Source organism: Myodes glareolus, chromosome 5, assembly GCF_982192425.1.
Source record: "Myodes glareolus chromosome 5, mMyoGla1.1, whole genome shotgun sequence".
Lineage (NCBI taxonomy): Eukaryota > Metazoa > Chordata > Mammalia > Rodentia > Cricetidae > Myodes > Myodes glareolus.
The window spans coordinates 31,728,235-31,753,066 of NC_142030.1; the positions used below are offsets into that span (position 1 = coordinate 31,728,235).

The 24,832-nt window shown below is 47.7% G+C and overlaps 1 long non-coding RNA gene across 3 annotated transcripts; it reads left to right on the forward strand.

Annotated features, from left to right (window-relative positions):
- Positions 1-16,179: 16,179 nt before the first annotated feature.
- LOC125391893 (uncharacterized) lies at positions 16,180-24,552 on the forward strand. Of its 3 annotated transcripts, none has more exons than XR_015001283.2 (3): positions 16,180-17,108; positions 18,569-21,604; positions 22,409-24,552. It is a non-coding gene; the product is annotated as an uncharacterized LOC125391893 (long non-coding RNA). The 3 variants fall into 3 exon arrangements; XR_007229312.3 differs by having other exon boundaries at positions 16,187-17,108; positions 18,569-20,237; positions 21,469-24,552; XR_015737866.1 differs by having other exon boundaries at positions 18,569-24,552.
- Positions 24,553-24,832: the final 280 nt, after the last annotated feature.

The window sequence follows — 24,832 nt, forward strand, 5'->3', positions numbered from 1 at the left end:
GAGGTGTTTGATAGTGTTCTGAGTCACTGATTAACTTGTGACCTTCCAACCTTGGTTACCTGACTACCAGAGTATTAGACAGTTGGCTGGTACCTGGGACAGGGGTGACTTGAGAAACAGGCAGATCCTCTGCCCTCTCTGATCTCTATGACCTTTCACTATGGACTGTCCATGCTGTGAGCACAATGTGTCTACTCTGTCTAAGTACCCAATGCCCAGTACCAAGCATTCCAAACCTAGTGCCCAGCGTTCAGCACCAGTCTGTCACCTGTAAGAGCTCAGGCAGAATCTGAAGAAGGTGCCATAACACTACCCTCACTTTGCCAAGTACCATCAGAGCCCCAGAGCTCTGTTACCCAAGCTCTGTCCTTCAAGAATTGTCCCAAAGTAGCCCTTGTACTCCTGGTGTCACTGCATTGCCCAGCACAACCCAATGGTGGTGGTGGGAGTCATCTCAGGTTATGGGAAGGTATGAGACCTATGGGCAGAGCCCCAGCCCTGGAGATGTAAACATGGCCTCCAAAGCTGGCCCTGAGGCTGAACACCACAGTGGAATGCTAGAGGTCCCATTACAGCAGTAGCCACCGCGTTTGGAGCCACTACAGGAATTATGACAAACAGCAATGACATCAGATGCCAGCAAGCCCAAGTGAATGGCAAGCAGTCCCAGCCCCTGTGCAAGAAGATGTCTTCCCAGAATGGGGCCAACAAGTGTACGCCCTCAACTTTATCATGGATGAAGAAACCAAGCCTCTTAACCATTAATACCTCTTCACAAACATGTAGCTAGTTGCTTCTCCAGTCTCAACTTCTGAGCTACAGCCTGCCATGAGGTCGGTGAGTATGCAGTCGTGGATAACTCATCACCACTCCCAGGCACAAAGCACTGCTTTCTTAAGGCCCAAGGGTAGGAAGACAGCAGCCTTGGACCAGGAAGCCAGGTGAACACAAGCCAGGGTGCTTCTTTTTTCTGTTTTTGTTTTGTTGTTGTTTGGTTTTTTGAGACAGGGTTTCTCTGTAGCTCTGGAGCCTGTTCTGTAACTAGCTCTTGTAGACAAGCTATCCTCAAACTCAGATCCGCCTGCCTCTGCATTCCATGTGCTGGAATTAAAGGTGTACACCACCACCACTGGCCCAGCCAAGCCAGGATGCTTAAAGATAGTCATAACGCTTAGAGGCTTGGACAGTATGAACTCCTTCTCTTAGCTTCTGATGTGAGCCTCAAGGAACCCACCAGGGCTCCCAAGGGACAAGGGCACAGGCAGAGAAGGAAGACAGAATTGGGGCAGCACAGGGTAGAACAATTGAGGCTAAGTATGCACTTAAGGCTCTTGGCTGCCTGCATGAAAGGATGGCAAAGTATCCTGACTTCCTTCTGAAGGCCTGCAGTTTACAATCTGTGCACAGTAAGACATAATATCAGTGTGTTGTGGGTAACCAGGTGTGGAGGTGAGCAGAACACCTCTTGTGAGGTCAGCCCACCCCAAGATCAGGCATCTAGACAGGCATCTTCAAGTTATACTTGAATAGATAAAGGGATGACCTCGAGGCTCCTGGATAAATGGGTAATGCTGGGTTCTCTCTCCCTCGGCTGCTCTTATGAAGGAGGCGTCTGGAATGGGCAGAAAATGTCCTTTGAACCATGGGATTCCTTGTGCCTAAAGGGTTTCAACTGTGACAACAGACTCCTGCCAGAGCCCATGGCCCTGAGGTTTCTTCTGAACCTAGTGATGAATCCTATTCTACCACTGGCACTCCTGAACAGGAGGGGGAGCCTGGTCTTCATAGACCTCATCACCCTTCACAGCCCAGCCAGCACTGGCCATTAGCACCCATGTTGCAGGAGTTGATGCTCGTTACGCTAGCTGGTTTTCGGAACTTGCACGAATGCATTTGACAAGAACCTGCTCTCGTTTTCATAAAAAGGGAAGTAGCATCTTTCTAAAACAGCTGTGAAATGGCTTCCAGTGGAGTCCCAAGCCCCTCATTCACTTTGGGGTAACTCAGGTCAAGCTCCCACCATCCCAACGGCCTTTACCTCTCTGTCTTCATCATGGTGAGAGCCCTGTAGCTAGGAGCCCCATAACTTATCCAGCAGTGAAGCTTTCTGGAGGACTCCTCCACTTTCCTCAGGGATGCCTCCAGCAGCACCCACGTTCAACCACTGATATCAAGCAGGAAGCCTGACTGCAGTGTTCATGATAGGCTTGAGGTAGGTTCATGATAGGCAGTAGGGGGCAGTTCCAGGTCACTTTTCACCATGCTCCCAGGTACAACTAACTCTGTCATGAGAGACAAATTGGTTGTCTGAAGAAGCCACCTCCAGAATTTAATTGCACCACTGGGTTCCAACCCAGATGCATTCTCACTAAAAGAGCTTCAGAACTCTCTCTGCTGTCTGTCTTCGTTTCCCCCTCGGTGACTTTTCCAAGCTATGCCACTGCACTTTGGGGTGCCTGATTCACTAAAAGGCTACTCCCCACTTTGCCTCTCTTTCTGATCACTCTGTGACGGGAAGGAGTCCGTGCTTTGCTGTGTCACACAGCAAGCTAGATCTCCAGAGGTTTGAATTTGACCCCTAAATCCATGTGTTGAAACTTAATCACCAATACGCTTATCATTTGTAAATCATTATGTTATGGCATCACACGTGGGACCCTGGAATGAATAGGGGAATCCCATCTTCCCAAATGTCCGTCTGTACTAAACTGACAGCGTCCTGTTTTATTCTCTACTCATCCCTGCCCGTGGCAACTGGCTGAATGCCAGGTTGCAGAAACTCTGTGGCTTTTGATATGATCAGACTAAGGCTTAGAAACTTTTTTAAGGGTTCTGCCCAAGGTCACACAACTAGTGTCTGATGAAGCTGTCACAAATATCCAGTCTAGCTGTCTTCTACAACCAGCTCCCTCTAACACTCATGACGGTGGCTCTGCCGACTGCTGTGCTATGTGTTACTTAGCCTGTAAAGAGAAGCAGCTAACGTCAGAAACCCCAGGACTCTCATTCCCCCGGTATCACAAGTTTTCACGACCAGAGGTCCTCGGTGATAGTGACTGACAAGGGCCAATAATTCAATACCAGCTTTTGGAAAAGTATAGCTTTCCTTTTCTACTCATTTTGCAAAAGAAAAAAAAATCCATTTGGCCTCAGAAAAAAATATTCTCAGTGCCAAACACGATTTTTGCACATGGTAAGGATGTGTGATTTTTTTCATATGTATTTTTTCCCTTTTTCCCCTTTTAGTAAAAACAGTTTCATCCCTGGCAAGAGACTGAAAGAAAGGGAGTGGAAAAAAAATGCTACAGAAAACCATTGCTTGGCTATTACAGAGACCAAAGCCAAGAGTTTTAGAAGCTCAGTAGTTGAGAGTAAGATCTAAATAAAGATTATCAGAGCATGAAACAAAAGCGAAGTTTGGGGGCTGACTCCCATGTGTCCTTGCCCAAGCAGCTCAGGACCATTTAGATGTCTCTCAACTCTTAGAAAAAAGGGCATCAATATTGCCACACTTCCTACCTATGCCCATGGCAGACATTAGTAATCCATCACTGCAGGGATGCAGCCTGGAGCTCCAAGAGGCTCTTAACCACTGATTAGAATTGGCAAAGAAGAAGCAACAAATTGCTCCCCTACCCCCATCAATTCATTCATTCATTTATGAAGCTTCTGACACACAGAGAAAAAAAGCAGACTGGCAAAGGTTACCAGAGAAGTTGGCACCAGAAAGCCTTCTCCCGACTTCACTACAGGGGTCCTCAGCTAGGTTATTTTTTTCTGCCTCTCCATCTTCTGAGTGTCATGGAGGGAGAAATTCTGGGGTTGGAGAATGTCAACTGTGGGCGTAAGTCTTCTGCCTGCATGGACTTTTCAACGGGATCTGTCATGTGTGTTCTGTCGATCACCTGGGGTCATAGTGGCATCTCTGAGGGGCAGAAGCAGCCCTGCCGACGTCACTACCTTCTGCATGTTTGTGGAGGAGAACTCAGATCTGTGAAGGTCAGGGTTCCTACCACCCTGGAAATGGTTTTTTGGGCATTGCTCTTGCTTCAGTTTTAAGAATGAAGTTTTCTATGGAGCTAGCATTTCCAAATTATTTTATGTAAAACACATTCCCAAGATGTCCTTGAAGATTTTCCACGAGAGAACCTGAACCAAAATGCAAATCAAATGAAACAGAAGAGATGTGCAGCCAAATGCACTGGAGGCGCTCAGAATGCTGCCTCCTTCCTGTGGAGTCACCTTGCTCTTGACTGTGAAGGTCCCGAGAAGTTCAGCTGAAAGCCCTGGGCGCCATTGTTTCGGTATGTGCCTGTTTATCAGAAGGGACACTTGTCTTTGTGCTAGGCAGCTTTCCCTTACTGTAACAGATAGTTCATATAACCAAGTTAGGGAGAGGAAAAGGTTCTTTTATTTCACACTTTAGAGGTCTCGGGGAGGTGATAGCTCTATGGTTGGGAGCCTCTGGCAAGGCAACTTGTCAGAAAGCAGTAACTAAGCAACACTGGTCACTTTGTGGCCAGCAGGAAGCAATGGAAAAAGGAAGAGGGGGCTCTGGGGTTCCACTCACCTCTTCAGGAACACTTGTGGTGACAGGAAATACTGTCTCCCATGAGTCCTCAACTCCTAAAGGTTATACTACCTCCTGATAACACCACTCTGGGGACCAATCTTTTCCCACATTGGCCTAGAAGAGAGGGTTATGATCCAAATTACAGCAACATTCATGAAGATTCTGTTAGGCATTATTTTAAAAAAAAATGTGGCTTAGTTACACACATTAGAGGAGAAATAACCTGGGATCAGAAAAACTGAGTTTGGACCTTAACTGGGGAGAAAGAGAGAGAGAGAATATGTGTATGTGTATGTGTGTGTGTGTGTGTGTGTGTGTGTGTGTGTGTGTGTGTGTGTGTGTGTGTTGGCTGTTTTGGAATGGTTGCTGTGTGTTTGTGCTATTGCTATTATTCTTTTCTTTTGTTACTACAGGGACTTCCTATGCAGACCAAGCCACATCCATCCTCCTGCCTTTTTCCCATAAATGCTATGGACAGCCTGTGCCATTGCCTCTGCCAACTTGTGTTTTACTTTCTCTGTGATGAAAAATTACCAGAATTTACTTTGGACTCACTGGATAAATGAACCCCAAGACAAATACAGGTGAATCTCTGTGAGTTCAAGGCTACCCGGTTTACATACTGAGTAGCTACCAATGCTATCAAAAAATATTTTGAAATTTCTCATAATTTCTTACATGTAGATTTTATTAAATTTATAATATATCTCTTTAAGTCTTTTCAGCACTTCAAATAATTTGAAGATACATACTCTTGGCGTTTTTAAATGGTAATGTGCAATTTGATATTCCTTTTTTTGGTTATTTAACAACTAAAAAAGTGTGTATAATTAGTGAAAACATCTATAAACACTTTGGAAAAGGTGTGTTTAAGTTACACAATAAGAATCCGTTATTTGAATATTATCTGAAAATTTTGGACCAGCTATTTGAAAATTCATAATTATTTGTGTTTTGGTAAGGTAGGATTAGGTAAAAGTGGTGTATTATGAAGTACTACTAGTGGAACTTCAAAAGAAGCCTGGAATCAAAGGCAATATCAAGACAAGAAAACATTTGAATATCCATGCTGAGGTCAAGGATTGCTATTCAAAGTCCCTTTTTAGTTCAAGGTTAGGCTTTGGACTTGCTAAACTTGCAGCAAGCCTCGGGCCAATTTACTATCTCTAAGGCCCTGTGGATTTGGGCACTGCAGGTGTCATGTTATGGGCCTGTGTTGTGATTGCCAGCCAAGCCAAACCTTCCCTGGTGAGGGCTGGCACTGATCCAAGGCTTTCGTCATCCGCCAGCAAGGCTGCAGTAAGCCTGCTTGCCGTCCACTGTTCTGTTTGTCTGTGGCTGCTTTCTTAGCATTGAACTTCTGGGTCACCCCGAGAGAAGTTTTGGGTTCCCTGATGAAGTAACCATCAGGATAACTGAACACCTTATATTCCTCCCAGGATCACCTCCTGAAACAATCTCTGATCACATACTAACTGAAAGGCCGTGATTCTTTCCTTAGCAGCTTTTATAGCTCTCATGCAAACCTTTTTGATTGTTTGTTTGTTTATTTTTCTCCATGATTATTTCTAGGTTAAACTTGAGTGCACAGTCACACATACATACCACTTGGAATGTATGTGAAATTTCCCTAGATTTTTTAAAAAAAAAATGTTATCTTCTCAATTTAAGTTGTTTTCATATTTTTCTGAAGAAGAAAGCAAAATATGGGATACATATGCCATGCAGAATACTAAACCACAGAAGAATGTCGAACACAAGCCCTTGTCTTCAACTAAACCACCCGAAGACCAATCATCTAATATTTCTGTCTCTTTGAAACAGGGTCATCTTATACCTGTGGCTTTGGAGTATGGTCCTACCTTCCTTTTTATCCTCAATTATATATTTTCAGTCTTAAGGAAAGCCGCACAATAATTCACTTGTCTATCATAACACGGGGTTCCATTATCTTAGCACATATTAACTTAAGTGTATCTTCTAGATTGGGACTCTCAAGCTGTCTCCAGTTTTTGTCATTGCTTGGAGAGTTGTGACGAATGTCTTAGAGCCCTCATCCATTCCCAGGTGGTGGTTGCTTCTCTGTCATAAATACCGATAATTGAGGGGATAAGTTGCAGATGGGTTTTTCATTTATTTGCCAGTAACGGCTACCTATCGAGAAGTTTTTATGACACAGTGATTTTACAACACATAGTAGAAGAAAGAGTCACTCAGAGGCAGCTACTGCTAAAATGCGTTGGCCTTTTTGATAAACTCTATTGTCTCTGTGGGGATGTTTATGTAAGTAAACTAAGTCAGGACAGAACTCAAACAGAGCAGGAACCTGGAGGCAGGAGCTGAGGCAGAGGCCATGGAGGGGTGCTGCTTACTGGCTTGCACCTCAGGGCTTGCTCAGCCGGCTTTTTTATAGAACCCAAGCCCACCAGCCCAGGGATGGCACCACCACCCACAATGGGCTGGGTGCCCTCTTCAGTCACTAAGAGAATGCCTTACAGCCTGATCTTATGAAGGCATCTTCTCAATTTAGGCTCCCTCCTTTCAGATAACTCTACTTTGTGTGTCAAGTTGACAGAAGATTAGTCAGCACAATGAACTTGCTTGACAGAGTTAGGCCAGCTAGGTAGCTTACCAATATAGTCTATCTACCTGTCTCTCTCGGTGTGCGTCTCTCTGTGTCTCCCTCCTCCTTTCCACTCCCTCTTCCTCCTCTCCCTTCCTCTCCCACTCTCTCTGTTTGTGTGTGTGTGTGTGTGTGTGTGTGTGTGTGTGTATGTGTGTGTGTGTGTGTGTGTGTTTGTTTCTTGAAACAAAGACTCCCTATGTAACCCAGGCTGGCCTCAAAGTTGTCATCCTCCTGCCTCTGCCTCCCAAATGATAGGATTGTATTTGAACACCACCCCACCTGGCCCTTAAGGCATTTTCTCTTATTAAAAATGTGTTATGCTGGACCAGTGGGATGGCTCAGCAGGTGAGGGTGTTTGTCATAAGAGTCTGCCCGCTGAGTTCATTGCTGGATCCACGTGTATCTAGAAGAAGATTCCACAAAGTTGTCCTTTGACACACTCACACAGTGACAACTTGAAATCCTGCCTTAAGAAATAAAAGAAAAAGAACTCTTTCATTAAAAAAAAAGTCAAAAAGTGGTAAAATGAAATCCTGTGGATATTTTAATAAGCTCTGAGCTTTAAAAATTGCAACATGAAACATTTTTCACTTTTACTGACCATTTGCTTTTTTTCTTCTGTCCATCACTTTTTCTCACGTTTGGTGTGTTTTCCTTGCTCTCCTTGTGATGAGCTTTCTGTATAAATCAAGCATATTAGCACACTGCATTTTGTAAACAGACCAGCAAAGCCTACCTGTTCTCTTTTGCATGATACCTGTGCATGTTGTAGTAACAACTGCATCCAGTCATGCCTGTCAGAGTTGTCTTCATAATGCCTTTTATCGGCATTATGCCTTCAAATGGTGCTCCACACTGGGGCAAGTCGGACGCATTTCCTTCAAGTGTCTTCATGATTTATATATATATACATATATATATATATGTATATATATGTGTGTGTGTATACATACACACACACACACACACACACACAGAGAGAGAGAGAGAGAGAGAGAGAGAGAGAAAGAGAGAGAGAGTCCTCCTATTCACCAAAAACTGCCATCTCCTTCAGCTCCCATTGAATCCCTTCTTTTTTCAAGCAAGCCATCCCTCTTGTTTTCACGTCTTTTAGTTGGTTTGTACTGTTTGTTTGTAATATTTTATGCCACACTGCATTTAGTTAGGGTTGTTTGCATGAGCTTGGTTTGTGGTGGATGCTGTTGACTGGAACATGGGCAACTTCACAGTGGCTGCAGCACTGGAGAAAGTGACTTCTCCTCTTCCACCAACAGTTCACTACCCCTAGCCCCTCGGACAGGGCCGGAGCATCGTGAGCCCCTCTCCCATCTATGGTGCAATGTTGATGGCTTCATCTTGTGCCAGTCTCATGCAGATAACCAGAGCTGCCAGACTGTGTTACAGCCATATTATAACCTGATAAGAGCTTTCCACAGTACTCCTCCACATTCTCCACCTCTCCTCTCTTTTTCCCTCCCCCGCTTCCACAATACTCTAAAGGTATGAAGGAAACTTGCAAGAGTCAGGCACTTGGGACCAAGTGGCTTCATGAACATGGGTCCTTGTTTCTGCCACACAAAGCTGCCGAGAGACTGGCTCATTTCCAGGCTGAGGCAGAGACCTGGCTGAGAGGGAGATGTGAGTCAGAGAGAAAAGTAAGGCCTGGTCAAGGACTCTGCCTAGAAATGGGGACAACCCTTCTAAGATAGGAAGGCAAGAAAGGGCCCAGACCCATCGGAGGAACTTACCTTCTGCTCTCCAATAGCAGGAGAGGGCAGACGTGGCCCTGAAGCCCAAATTCACAGCAGAAAATTCCCCCACATACGATGACACAGCTGATTGCCTCTTCAGGCCTCAGTTTCCTCATCTGTGAAAAGCAAATGGCACAGCAACATGTACCACATTTGTGTGGATTATCTAAGCTGGCTGACAGGGCATTGAAGATAGTTACTGACAGATATTAGCAGTACATCTAACACGCATATGTAAAAAACATTCGAACAAGGCCTACAGCGAGAAAGTGAAGTGTAAAATAACCCTGAGATTCCCCCACCAACACCCATCAGCAACAGCTTCTAACACATCCTTCTACCTCCACACAATTATAATTTATAATGTCCATACATACCTGGGTGTGCATATCACAAAATACTCCACAGCTACTGTCCTACTCTCAGAGACAATTTATGGTGGCTCATCACAATGCTGGTGTGGCATGTACACGGTATGTACATATACACTGTATGTACACGGTATCACACATTCATGTGTACACACACATGAGAGTGTGGAAACAGGAGGTTAGTGTTGGGTGTCTTCCTCAACTACTCTCTTTATTGAGACAGGATCTTTCACTGACCTGGAGCTCATGGCTCTGGTTAGAATGGCTGGTCAATAGTCCAAGTAATCCTCCTGTCTCTGCAGCTCTATCACTGGGGGATTAAAGGTTTGCCTGACTTTTTATGTGAATGATGAGGATCCAAGCTCAAGTACTCATCACTTTGATAAAGGCAAAAGCCTGTCTCTTCTAGACTCAGTCTAATGGGAGCCTGCTTCCCCCAAGTTGTGCCCTAGAGGTGGGTTCTTGTTACCCCTACCCACCAGTGCTGGTGGAGGCTGCTAGCTCCCAGTATGATCCATGTCTGTATGGTGAGCAAGCAGTCTCTTCTCCACATCAGCACCATAGTGTCTATGAACTTGTGAGACATGGAAAGAAATACTGCAAACTCAAGAAACGAATAAATATTTAATTCGGTAGTTCCCAGAACACGTAGGCAGTTCTGTGATGAGACGAAGAGCTAAGGTTGTTTATCCTTTGCCCCTTCCATTCTGACACTATGATGTTGCAGAATATTATTTTGACTATGTAGAGATGTGCTGCATTTGTTTATGTTGCATTTGTTTTATGAAGATGTGTTGCTGTTTCACCTTGCCTGCCTAAAGCACCTGATTGGTCTAATACAAAGCTGAGTAGCCAATAGTTAGGCAGTGGAAGGATAGGCAGGGCTGGCAGGAAGAGAGAATCTAGGCTCAAGAGAGAGAAGATAATGAGGAAAAATGAGAGGGAGATGGAGCTAGCAAGCCAGGTAACTGCCAGACAGCCAGACACAGAGTAGAACATACAGAAGAAAGAAAGGTAAAAAGCCCCAAGGCAAAATGTAGATGAAAATAAACAGATTAAATTAAATTACAAGAGCTAGTAAGAAGTAAGCATATGATAAGATCAAGCATTCATAACTAATAATAAGTCTCCATATCATTATTTGGGAGCTGGTTGGTGGCCTTAAAAAGTTTTCTGCACTATGACCTTGGCAGCACTTAGTCTGTACTAAGTAAATGATCCTTTGATCTTTTGGGAAATGGAAATATGGCTTGGGCTCTTTTTCTCTCTGTCTCTCTGTCTCTGTCTCTGTCTCTCTGTGTGTGTGTGCACGTGCGCGAGCCCGCGTGCACACATGTGTTTATTTTGAGGATTGAGTCCAGATCTTTACACACCTTAGGCAAGTCCTCTACCAATAAGTCATATCCCCAGCCACATTTTGCTTCATTCAGCTTTTAATTAGGAGACAGCCTTGTTACGTTACTTAAGCTGGCATTGAACTTGTGATTCTCGATTCTGCCTCCCAAGGAGCCAGAACTCCAGGCTGTCCCCACAGGCCCAGCTGATGATAGATCTCTAAGACTCTCCTAAATGCCCCTTGTGAGCACAGGCAGCAGAAAGGATTCAATGACCTTGCTTTAGTTTACACATCAATTTTTGTCAGTGTGGCAAATGCCTGCTGTAATCAATTGAGAGAAGAAGGTTTTATTTGGGATCATTGTTTCATTTGGCTTTAGTCCATGGTCACTTGGTTCCAGAACCTTGGGGAGACAGAACATTATAGCAGGGAGCAGGTGATAGCACAGAGTGGTGCCCCTCACAGAGGACTAGCAGTAGATCATACTTGAGAGAAGAAGAAGCCAGGGACTAGATTTGCCCTTCAGAGGCATGACCCTCTTGACACATTGTCCCAGTTAAGATTCATCTCCCTGCTTCCGTCCTCTTTAAAACACTGTTCAGTTTTGAGTCCATCAACAGATCTGTCCACTAATGAGGGCAGAGCCCTCGTCATGCGGTCCCTACTCACCTCCAAAAAAGGCCACTTTGCACTCAAGCCTCGGAGGAAAGGTTTTATGTCCAAATTACAACAGTTTTACTATATTTTTTTCTTTGTAGTCAAGTATCCTGGGGATTCATGAATATTCCCGTTTTCTTCTTCTCTGAGTCCTGTAGGACGTAGGCATCTCAACTCACTCTGAATGTAGTCATTTCAAAGGTAGCTTGCTCTGGCTGGTGGGATGTGATCAGATGTGAAGTACGTCAGAGTTTGAAAGTCAATTGTTATTGTTGTTTTGCTGTCTAACCTATTTTCTGATTCAGTTCCAAGCAAGGACAAGAGATGCCAGTGGGGTTGACAGAGCAGGGGACAAGTGGAAGACCCTCTGAGGGCTGAGACGGCAACAGGAGTACTGATCATGGTCCCTCAATGAAAATGCCCCGCCCACCCTTACCCATCCTCCCATCCTGCCTGTTTAAAATAAATTCGGAGGAGAGGGTCAGATCAGTCACAGCCAAGGGGTCTCTTGATAGCTGGAAGATTGGATGAGATTTCTGAGGGCAGGGACCATGGTACGGCCAGCCACCTCTGTAACCCCAGGTGTCTAGCCAAGAGCCTTTTCTCTAGCAGCCGCCGAGAATGGGTTTGATGTCAGATGAACGAACTTGAGGCTGACATCCTAATAGAAGGATCCAGCATTAGGGATTCTGAAGAGGAACAAGCCTGGGCTCAAACGCCACTTCACGTGGTATTGTGTGTGTGACTTTGAACCAGTCCCTTAAGCAAGCTGACATCAGTTTCCTCAAGCATGGAGATAATGAAGTATTGATTAATAAGATCGGTGCCGGGGAGGGGGTTGGGTGGGAAGATAACTCTAGTGGGCTTTGCTTAAGACCTCCGTGTGGACAATGCCAGATAAAGATTACACAGCTCTGGGCCCACATTTAAGTTTCAGCCCCGATCCCACAGTTTCTGGCAAGGTGACCTCAGGCCAGGCCTTGCCTTTGTCACTGCTTTGTGGCTGAATGGAACTAATGGCATTTAATTCCCAGGCAGCATTCAAAGAGATGGCACTGGGCCACCAGTATGGAGCCAGGCACATTCTGGAGGCAACTTTGGTCTTTTTCTCACTTCAGGGTCAGTGCAGGTCTGGGCTCAGGCGCAGCACCACGGATACCTGCTGGGCTCCTCCATCCCACCTGTCCAGATAGCAGTGGGGTTTGAGGGATGAAGTTGCATGAGTGTGATAATAGGGGATGATGGGTTTGTTTGTCGTGTCTATCAGGGTCAGGCTCACAGCTGAGCCTGCTGTTGGGTCTCTGATGACCTATGTTCTGGGGGCCTCAGGGGTGATGTCTCCCAGAACTGTTGAGACCAGGTTGTCCACACTCCTTGATGCTCTGTATGGGCTCTCCACAAAGCTGCTATTCTAGGGCATGCACAGTCAGATAGTGGTTCGGTGCTGAATGATCCAGAATGGCTGTAGAAGGCTCCTCGACTCATAAACTCACTCTCCTGCTGCCTGTCAAGAAAACCGAGTACTCATGTCCAGCTCCCAGCCCGAAGCTCTAGTTGAGACCTTATTCCTAAGGGGGTTTCAAGACACCTGGTTTTTCCCACATCTAGAGGTTGTTATCTCGTCTGTTAATCTGTATTGAGCACCCTCTGTATACCAGCACTTGGCAGTCTGCCAATGCCATTTCATTTGGTCTTTCCAGACACTCTGTGAGTCATGCATTATTGACCTTATTTCCCAAGCAAAGGATTGAGTTTGGAAGATAGTAATTAAATTGCCCCCCAAACACAGGGAAGATGATGTAAGTCCTCATTCGGACCCCAAACCCAGTTCCCCTTCTACCTCATTCCATAGCCCTTCCTTACCATAAAAAGGCAAAGAAAACCTACAAAGATGACAAACGACTGTTGGGGGGGTGTTTTTAAGTGGGGGATTTCAGATACCCCAAGAAGAGCGGTGTCATTGAGGGTCACTCCTGTGATTGCCTCAGCTGGCCATTTTGAAAGGGTTGTAGTCAGCAAGTCTGGAGCATTATAGCATGAGGGCTCTTCTCAAGGAAAAGTGTCTGTCCCCTTCAACAAGTACAGGTGACACCATCTCTAGAGCCCAGTCCTATACTTTGGGAGACACCAGCAATTTCCCCACAGCACTGAGAAAGCTTCTGGCCAAGGTGGAGGCCACTCCTCATGAGCTCTGCCATGCTGAATCGTCCATAAGGGGATAGGAAGGGGCTCTGAGCAGGAGGAAGGCAGACTGGGGAGGACCCCAGTCACTCATCTCCCTGGTCCTTCCTCCCTTCCCTTCTGCAGCCAGGCACTGTGCCTCTGCTTGGTCCAGCAGCTCTCCCGTGGGTGTGTGGCATCCTCTCCCTTCTCTCCCAGTCTCCGTATCCCACTATCCTGCACAATTAGAGACAGCAGAGACATGCTCCCAGGGAAGTTTTAAAGAGAGAGGCTGCAGCCATGTGACCTAGAAAAAGGAGCACTGGGCAAAAATGCTGCTCTGAAATCTCTGGCAAAGGAGGAGATGCAGTCTGCGCGACGCCAGAGGGTGGCAGTGGAGCCAGTGACCCAGGCTTCTGGGGTATCTCTCGGGATGTTCCAGGAATAGAAAAGAGATTCTGGTGTCCTCCAAACTCAGACCTCATTTCATTACAAGTGGCATCTCCCAGGATAAACTTCCGCATAAAGGAGGTAACAGGTCCATTTCCTAGCAACCCCAGCAGTTCAGAGGGCTAGAGGCCACAGGGGTCTGGAGGACAGAGACTCCATGATCTGTTCTCTTAAGGCTGGGGCCACAAAGAACCTGGGGCCATGACCTTGTAACTGGTGTTATACTGTGCATGGCTACTCAAAAATTGGTGTATGAAATAGAACAGATGTTTTTAGCTATTCTGTGTTCTATCTCTCTGTACCGTGACATCTTCCACTGCAGAGACCCCCAAGGCACTGAGATACGGCACCATGTGCCTTTTAGAGTATGTCACCGCAGCTAGAAGACAGAGGCTAGAGCTGGTTTTCAACCCCACTGATCTGGCTTCAAGCCCCAGGTGGCCATTAACATGAGGTAGACTCTGTTACTCAGGAAGACTCTCATGCAGAAATAGATCCCACGAGGAATCCTATCTTCGAGGTACACGTCGGGCTGATGTGAGGTGACACTGGTCAATCACTTTGCTCTGGCCTTGATCCATGGGACATGTTCCATAAATGGTAGCTATGGTGATTAGCGTAGGTATAATAAAGTACAAGCCCCTGGCGAACTGTGTGAGGGAAATTAATGGCAGACGATCAGACTGCCAGCTGTGATTGTCAAGTGCCCAGCTTACAGGAGTTCAGAGCTGCCTGTCATACTAGGTCACTGAAGCTCTCCTCTCCAGGGATATGTCTGCTCCGTGTGGTCCCAAGAGAGGACAGAATGGTGTCTTGTACCGTAATGGCCAGGTACCCACACCTCCTGCTCAGGGACTTTGCTGAGAGGTAAGTATAATGACATCCATTTAACAGATAAGGATCCAGAACTTTCCTGAGGAGCCAGAGCTGGCCAGGGGCATTTCAGGGATAAACACCTGGTTCGGCAAAAATATAGACCCAGATCTCCTGCCTTGAATTTAAATTCTTTTTCGTGACCCACAGATTTCTAGAAAAAAATTAAGATGCCCTTGTCTTCGCACTTATGCACAGATCACCCCAGAATCTCCTCTCAGGACTGGCTCAGGTCTGAGTCCCAAATATACAGCTGACGGAGGATGCCTAAACTCTCCTCTTGACAGTCTCGCTGGCAGGATCCCAGAGCTGCAGAACTGAGGGATTGGTGGAAAAGGCTTTGAAGTCCCCCTCATAGGGAGCTGCGGAAAGCGGCTTGTTGTCTTCTACAGAGAACAGTTGAGGATATCAAAGGGAAGAGGCGATGTTAAATTTGACTGATCAATGTTTAATAGTCACAGCGGTAAGCTGTCACGAGGGATGCCCTGGATGGGAAGCTTCACAAATTGCAGGATTTGAGATACCACTGCTATAGGCTGTGGAGGAGCCCTCTGGCATTCCTGTGAGCAGGGAGAACAGATGAAGAAATACAGGGGTGAGCCCACACCCCTCTACCTGGCTGCTTATGTGGGAGGAAGTAACCTAGAATCGGGGCATGGTCAGGGGCCCAGTGAACACACGGCTCTGCCCAAGGAGCCATCAGTCACCCAGATGTCTGTCCCTCCTCACCAGGATTGCCAAGGGCAGCTGTGTTCTATCTAGCACACAGCAAGGTAGAGCGGGGTCCAGCCAGGGGTTAAAGGAACCTGGGGATCTAGCCCTTGGAAACTTGGCCAGGGAAAACGGTGGTAACATTCCGCTACAACCTCTCTGGGAAGTTGCAGGTTGAGGGCAGGAGGAGGAGACTGTGTGACACACAGGAGACAGTGATGCCAGAGGAGATGGGACCTGTGTAGAACAGCTTCCTCTTCCTGAGGAGCTCCATGGCTCCTTCGGAGTATCCCAGCATCCATGATGTCTGTCGCCTTTCACAGAAGGAGCTTGGAGGAATGTCACCTCCTTTGTTTTTGTGGTTTCAAGACCCTAGCAGATGGAGTGAGCTCCCCCAACCCAGGCCCTCTGTCACCTTCACAGGTTGTTCTGTAGCAGGGAATTCAGCGCCGGCCCCTCCCCCTCTGGAGCTCATTTGCATGCATGACTGCGGTGTGACAGGGCTAAGGACCAGGAGGAGCGCTCCCTAAAAGCTTTCTTGGCTGAAGAGCAGGAGACAGGCTGGGCTGTCCCCACAGGCAGCCCTCATTTGTTCCCAAATTCGGAAATCCCCAGAGAGCATCAGGAAAGGCTTTGAGAAGTGGGGAGAAGAAGTCATGGAATCCCAGCCCCGGTGCCTGGCTAGGCAAGGGCCGCCAGACCTCACATGGCTGCCTGCCACCTCCTGAGCAAAACACAATTTCACGACTCTTTGGGGGATAAAGGATTTTATTTACCTCTTTTCAAAAGCTTCGGAATTCTTCCTGAACATCAAATAACTCCTGGCAAACATATCCTGATGAGTAACATGAAATGAAACAGAACCAGATGGGCTGCCTCGCTCTGGGCTCTGGGCTTGCACGGGAGGAGGAAGGGCAGCTCTCACACACAGTGAGGCTGGGCTGTGGGCCACAGGAAGTGCATCGGGAGGGGGGCACAGTCTTCCAGGCAGGGAGGGGACAAAGTCCCCTGGACCTTGCTGGAGATGGAGTCACACTGCCTGCCATCTGGCTTTGTTGGGAAGAGAAAAGAAACGGGGCTTCCGGCAGCCTGTTGGTGACACCGCAGCAGTGTGGCTCACGCCAAACCTAGCGTCTATGGCATGGGGGACCCAGGAGACGCGAGACATAAGCTAGTGTCATGTGATAGGATGGCCAGTGTATTTAAAAAGCCTCTAAGACCCTCCTGAGGACTCTGCTAACTGTCCAAACAGAGCCACTTATTTTTTTTTCTTTCCTGAATTGGTTCCAGTCAGCTGAACCGCACCATTTCCCAGCCTCTCTTCAAGAGGGGGCACTGCGGCAGGCCTGGCCAGTGGGGAGCGGCTCGTGTCTGCAAGAATGAGGACGGCCGTAAGCTTTGCCGTCTTCTCCTCCAGACTTTGCTTCCATTCTTGCCACAGCCTTGGCACCCCCCCCCCCCAGGAGGGTCACTATAGCTGGAGCTGGAGTTCCAGGATGAAATGACCAAGACTGGTGGGACAGAATGGAGAAGCCTGAACCCCACGAGCTCCGAGGAGCCACGGCATCATCCTCGAACATCTCTGGCCTTGTGCCTGTCGGTAAGGCTGAATTGCTGTGGGACTCAGTAGATGGTGTCACGGTTCTCTGTGGGATGTAGTCCAGCGTGAGCCTGACACCAGACCAGTGTTCCCAGTCCCGGTGGACAGTCCCAGAAAGTCAGACTCACAGATTTGCTAGGCCTGCGCTAATCTCCTAAACTACCTAGACTCGCTTCTCTTGCTGCTTCCCCAGTTGCCTCCCTTGTAGGTCTCTGGCCCATCTCCTTCAGAGGCCACCACTTCAGCAGTTCAGTCCACACCCATGGCTTTTCCAAGACCCTAGCCTGTCTTTTAAAGAACAGTTTGTTAAAATATAGGTGGCGATTTTCTAACTTATCTGGGGCATGGGAGTTTCAATAAGGGACTTGCTTATATAAAATGGAACTTGTATGTGGCAAACCAGGCCACGTCAGTCACCTAGGGAACCACATGAGAACTCATAAAACTTATCCATTGATTTTTTTTTTCTTAACATGGACCTTACTGGCAGGACCTCTTATAAGATATGTAAGGCAGACCTTGAGGAGCCTCTCCTGGGAAAACCCTGGAGATTTCACAGAGCACCACTGGAAGTCACTGTGAGTGGAAAGAAAAGGACAAACCATTCCTCTAGCAAGCTGGGCAGAGCTGGGAGTGGCCACAGAGGTTCCCACCTCCTTCAAACCAAAGACCCAAATACTAGACACAAGCCTACCCTCAGGGCTTCCTGTAGCACAGTGGTTCTCAGCCTTCTTAATGCTGCAACCCTTTAACGTAGCGCCTCATGGTGTGGTGACCCTCAACCATCATTTTCATTGCTACTTCAGAACAGTAACTTTACTTCTGTTATGAACTGTGCTGCAAATATTCCTGCTTTCCTATGGTCTTAGGCCCACTGTGACAGGGTCATTTGACCCCCAAAGGGATCTCAGCCCACAGTTTGAGAACTACTAGCAGATCCTTAGTTGAGAGTCTACGAGCTCAAGGTCAGGCCATTGGTGTGGGGGGCTCCCAGGCTGCGGCCCTGCTTTAGACTTCCCTCATGCATTGTATCCTCCTCTCCAGCCACTGGTCACGCTTCTCGCCATCATCCAGCCTTCTCAGAGACCAGCCTAACGACAAGCCTCCCCCGAAGGAACACTTCCAATGATCCATATTGATATGACATTCAAGTCCTTACCTCCAAACTGGCCTGGCCTTCAGCTCTCTCCCAAACTTATGTCTTCCCACGGACACTCCACTACTCTCTTCTACCCCATCTTCCTGTTCTCTTTGCCCCACCCCTCAGCCCTCCTCCAAGGTTTAGCTCGTCTTCCCAGTGTCTCCACGCACCCGGCTTGCAGCGTGCTTGTGGGGCGCATGAATGGAACAGCTATTCCTTCATATAACGCATACATGCTATTTGCTTGGATGTAGAGAGGTTGGTTAGTGCACATGTGTCCTGTTTCGCTAACTGTGCTCCCACACTCCTCATTTAACAGTAGCCTGCCTGCCTTCTGGAATTTGCCTCTTCCCCACTGTGTGTGGTCCTGGTGGCGGGGAATTCTAGAATTCTGCCTCCCATTGTGAAAGCCAAAGGGCCAACTCCAACTCCCCATGTCTCCTGGGTCCCACTGGGGAACAAGAACGTGCCTCGACCTCTCTTCCGGGAGCGCACATCTGCTGAAAGTCACGCAGAATGTCAGCCAAGCTTCTGGGTTGCCAGCAACAGAATCCAGCTTAGCCAGTTTGGAGTAGGCATGGATTTATTCCATTGAAGGTGAGAAAGATCACAGGCCCAATGGGAAGAATGGCAGATGGGCAGCAGCAAGCCAGCCAAGCCATAACTGTGATCTTAGCTGAATAGTCATCAGGACACCAGCCCATGTGACTATATTCAGGATGCTACCTTGCTTCCATGCTGGGCACAGCATGGTCATTCTTCCAACTGGTGGCTGCGACTGCAGCTACTCTAGCATCCTGCCACCTACACAGAAGTACCTTGACACTATTCTATGACACTGCCTGCCACCTGTTTCCCAGGTGACATGTAACTGACCCATACATTCATGTGTCTGTGTCCAACTTCTGAGGATGCTGGGACCTTGCATTACAGAATCCTACAGTAAAGGATGCTAGGATCTACAGCTACATCCACAGTGGAAGCAATGACCTAGCCACTTGTCTGCAAAGTTTTACGGCAGGAAATTCATCAAGCCCGGAAAGGTGACAGAGAAGCAAGGAGAGTGATAAAAAGCCACGGAATCCAGAGACAGAGACTGCTGGAGCTCACCAGCAGCAGCATACAGATCACTTGCTCCCTGCTGTCTGTGGTGCTCACACTACTGACCTAGGTGTTCAGAAAGGCCCAGGCTCCCACCCTCACCAAGTCTACTCCTCTAAGTTCCTGTCAATTCTCCAAGCTCCCAACATCCTGCCAATAAATTCCTTTTCGCTGAAGTTAGCCAGTGTTAGTGTCTGCCGCCTGCAACCCAGCAACGCTAGCAAAAGCGTGAGTAAACATGAGTACTCACTGCTTATAAAATGCCAGGCCTCCCGATAAGGCAGCAGGCCCCTCGATCTCTCCCCCAGTAGCCTCTCCCTGGGGAAGCCAAGAGGGCCAGCTGTGAAGAATCTTCTAACTGCCTGCCAGGCCTCAACCCAGACCAAGGAGCCCCAGGAAGTACTACCGTAGATAACGACCCAGCTGATCGCACCTAAACGTCTCCCCTCTTAAACCAGGTCATCAGGACGTGTGCTACCAGACAGAAAACGCATTTCTGATTAAACCGCCATACCCTAACACAAAGGGTTGAATGGAAAGCTACACTTCCGTCGTTGGTTTGAGATGTGGAGAAGTGTGAACCAGAAGAGATGCGCCATGGTTAAAAAAATAACAGCTCCCTTATTCTGCCCCAGCTAGGGGCCAGCCAACCGCTCAGAAGCCCTGCTCATGTGACTTAATTCGTTGCTGACTTCCCTCCATAATTTCTGGAGATTGAAATATAATTACCATATTTTCTGGATGAGCAGACTGAAGAGTGCATGGGTCAGATTGTTTTCTCTGAGTTACAAATCAGCAAGGGACGGACATAGAATTCAGAGATTCTGTACCTACAGCTTGCTCTCTTTCTGCCGATTCCACGATGTCCAACGTATGTCTGTGTACAGGTGTGTGCATATTTGCTTGTAAATACAAATGCCAAAATAGGCTCCCCCTCTTCATTTAACTTTTCCATTGACTCTGATGGTGCATGTCTGTGATCCCTAGAGAGGCTGAAGCAGGGGTTCAAGATCTGCACGAGCAACAGAGTAAGTTCAAGGCCAGCCTGGGCTGCTCAGTAGGATCTTATCTCAAAACAAAACAAAAAAAATGTTTCTTAAAGGGGCTTGGGTAAAGTTCTTGCCTAGCATGTGCTGGGCTCTGGAGCTCATGCTTGGTGCCTTTCTTTGCTGGCCCAGCACATGCTTGGGAAGCCCTCCCTGTCAGTGCACAAGCACCTCCCTCATTCTTTCCAGCTGCACTGTGTGGCCTTCACTGTCCTCCGGCTCGTAGCATTACAATTGTTTCCATTCCTGCAGGCATATTAGGTTGGTGGATGGATTTCGAGACAGAGGTTCTAAGTCACACATGCATGCACCATGCTGGGTTTATAGTGCTGGGGGTTCATGCATGCTAGACTCACACTCTAACCCATGAGCTATGTCACCAGTCCCATTTCCATCCCTGAGTCTCACTAACAAGGTTAAGATAAGCAACCTTGCCCAGCTCTAGCTGTCTCTGAACACAGAGAAATGAAGTGGCTGTGACTTAAATAGCTGAGGTAGGTCCCAGTGAGTGTGTGGGTCTGGCTATCTGACAGGGATTTAGATCCCAGATTCCTCCCCACCAGGTTTCATCCTATTCCAAAGTTCTGGAATGGGGAACCCACTGGTCACACTGCTTATAGGTAACTGCACTGTAGGTGGCATAAATATTGTAAATCAGCAAGAACCATGCGGGGACAAGAAAAGGTATCCACTGTCCAGTATGCGTTGTACATTGCAAGAAATAAAAGTTACTCCTGGACATCTCCGAGACTTTAATGAATAACCTACTCATGACAGTAATGCCCAGACAAGGAGGTAGGGGTGTCTCAGGACACCCTGAGCCCCAGAGCAGACAGTGAGTGTTTTAACCAACTTGCATTGATAGTGACACAAAACCAGAGATAGAAAAAGTTAGAACCAAGAGAAGTTTCTTTGGGCTTACAGTTCTTATGCAAGGTTAAGAGCCACATTTGATGTTGGCCTTCTATCTGTCAAAGTCTCAAGAAAGTGTAGGATATCATATGGTAAGACCCACAAGGAGGAAGAGAGACGGAGTCAGAAAACATGTTTTCTTGCCTCTCCTTGTTCTTAGGAGACCGCCAGCGTGCAACCGCGGAGTTCCATCCCTCTGATTTGTCCAGCTTCCCTCCTCATTGCCCAAAGCTTCACTCTACCCTCTGAGGAACTTTGTTTCTGTCCTCTTAGCACGCCACAGCACTAACTCTACTGTGAGTTTCTGGAAGAGGCAAAGCATTTTAAATCCTTGCCATGGTGTGTGCCTCAGGACAGCCAGGGCTATAGGCAGCTCGGGGACTTCTTGGGGCTTTCCAAATGGCCATCCCCAGCACCTATCCAGGTCTGCCTTCCCACAATCCACCCTACACCTTTCCATCTGAATGAGAGCAGAGGCAGAAGGCAAGGGTTCACTTGATGCTCAGGTCTAAGCCAATCACTTGTTTTCCAGCTAGAAAGTGGGGAAGGATGCAGCTGGGAGCTGTGACTCAGTCTAAAGGTACACATACCTCTGGGACATGTGGCATGAGCTGTACTACATGGAGGGAAACCTCAGACACATCACCCATGCACAATAGGACAGCAGGTCGGTCCCAATCAGGGGCCGTGGCCACTGTGTTCTAATGTCAATGTTCCCTCTTACTGTCTCCTTATCTACTAGTGAGAGCAGCCAAGTAAAACTAGAGTCTCTGCCATCTGAGACCTGGGTCTAGACCATCCTGGTCTTCCAGAATTCTAATGGAAATGACTTGTTTGGTGGGGTATGACTCAGAGACCACAGGAGTAGCTGAACTAAACCAAAGGGTCCCTGGTAGGAGAGGGATTCCCTGATTCAGTGACTCAACGAGATTGCCAGAATCACTGGGACATCCACTCAGGGGAACAGGAGAGGGTGTGTGTCAGCTCAGAATCCTGCCTGGCACTCTGGGGACAGACAAGGGTGATTTTCAGGTTGTCAAGAATTAGGAAGAGCAGGAAAGAATTCAGCAGAGGTTTCTAAAAGAAAGACTCCCTCCTAGTCAGCGTGGCGTGACGGATAAGAATTTTACTGACTCCAGACACTGGGTGCTGCAGACGTGAGTCTAAAAGCGAATGGCAAGTCGGGAGAGCTGCAGAGAATCGGGGATCTGAGCAGATGGCTGGGGATCTCCACAGCTTGGGGGTAAGTTGCATAGGCGATCTCCTGGTTGTATGTGGATCTCTCCCTTTTGGCTTCTTTTGCTTCTCCAGAGCTGGCCCAACCGCAGCAAGCTCTGTGGCACACAACAAGCCTAATAGCTTCACAGCAAGGAGAGCCTTGACAGAGACAAATGAGACTCAATGTCAGTCAGGCTGCACCACCTGGGAGTCTCTGCACCCCTGCCACCCAGGACCAGCCTCACCCCTGCACTCTCATTAGATAAGCTGGGATATCCTCAGGCCAGAATAATGTGCACAACCCCTGCCCGAACCCGAGTGTCATTATGACAACTCTCACTTGAAATTATTTGTTTTTTCTATTGATCTTGATTCGACACTGGAAAATGTATTCTTTGTACAGCTTTCCCAAGGGCTTAATTTGTCCATGTTGGAAGCCTTTTTTTAATAGGATTCTGCTCCGTTGTTTATTCTGAACATTGAGTTCTGAGAGTCAGGATCCAGTTCCGTTAATAGAACCTCATTACCAGGATCTCTCCACATCAGAGATCTGATAGTGGCACGGTAAGCAAGAGGCTGCTGAGGGGACTCCAGGAGCTGTCAGATCAAAGGCTCATGGAGGCTACTCTGTCATTGCCTCCCGCCACCCTCCTTCTATCTGCAGACCTATGGCAATAACAGCCGTCGAGCAAGACAGCCCTGTGCAGACCTCATCTCAGAATGAGTGACCAAAGAAGCAACGTTTCTCAAAGTATGACCTGTGGAACCCCAGCACCAGAGTCCCCTGAGATGCCAGTGCAGAGGCAGGCTGCTAGGTCTCAGCAAAACTCCGCCTTGAGATCTAAACCAACAGAGGGTCCTGCCGTGAGACCCACATCTCAGCTCCTCAAAGGGACTTCCTTCTGTCCAAGATGGGTCAGCTTGATTGTCCACATCTAATGTTGGGCTTAAACCTCTTTGTGTGGATCCCCTGTTTCCATTCTTGCCTCTGTTCAGAGATTGTCTGTACAGCCTAGCCCTACCTGCTGACTCCAGAAGTGGACCAGTGATGCAATGAGCTCCAATCATTCTTCCATCGAGCATCACCCAGAAGCCTAACCGGGTGTGCAGTGTTAGCCCGACAGTCTGGTGGAGGGAGTGCCCCCACCAGCTAGGGAAGTGTTCCCATCACAGGATTGCAGGGCACTGAGCCAGTGAGATGGTGCTCACATGATTTTGAGTGGTTCCAATGGTTTACACAGACAGTCTCCTCTCTGCAAAAATAAAATAAATAAAATGTGCTGGCCTGAAGTTCTGTGCAGCCTGGAGCAACTCTGCCAAGACCCAGCAAGACAAAAACCCCGAATATAGGGTCCAGAATCACTGCAATCTACTGGAGATGTAGTGAAGAGCAGGTTGAAGAGGCAGCTTCACATCATCAAAACCAGGCTGGAGCCACAGTTGGCTGCTGGAGGACGATGAAAGAGTTACGAACGCTTGCTGGACCTTACTTTGCACTCATGAACGCTTTTGCTTCTAGAACATTCTGTCTCCTTTCTGCAACAAGAATCCGGACAGTCCTGCAGAGGTAAGTCCAGGACCATGCGTAAGACTTTCTCAGACTCACACCTGGCACAGCAGGGGACGAAACACAGAATCTGACATTGTTTAGTCATTCAAATATTGACTGAGATTTAGCTTTGTGCCAGGCACCGTGCTCAGCACTAGTAAGAGAATGAAACAATTCAGTTCTTTGCCCTTGTGGGGAAAGACAGATGTTTGACAGACAGACGACGGTTCACAGCCATCCGTTTCCTTGCAGTGATAGCTGGTCCTGTGTAGAGAACACACTTGTGCATCACCTGAGGAGTTGGGATTGGCTTCCAGGAGGAGGAGCCTGTTTTCTTGTGCCATGGAGACCCAGTAAGACTTGTGAAACAAAGAGAAGCAAAGTGTGTGTCTTCTGCTATAAGGGGTGCTTTCTCTCACTGCCCAGCCCTTTCCAATAGTCAATAAAGATGATTAACGTGACAGCTGCTTCACATAGCACACGCGTGATCTTGTGGCTTTGTAGAGGGTGGAAATGTGGACAGTGACATCACGGGGCCTGGCTGATGTGGACAGTGACATCACGGGGCCTGGTTGATGTGGACAGTGACATCACGGGGCCTGGCTGATGTGGACAGTGACATCACGGGGTCTGGCTGATGTGGACAGTGACATCACAGGGCCTGGCTGATGTGGACAGTGACATCACAGGGCCTGACTGAGACCCATGGAGCACTGAACACCCTCTTGGAATCATCACGTCAGGCTCCCCAGAAGAC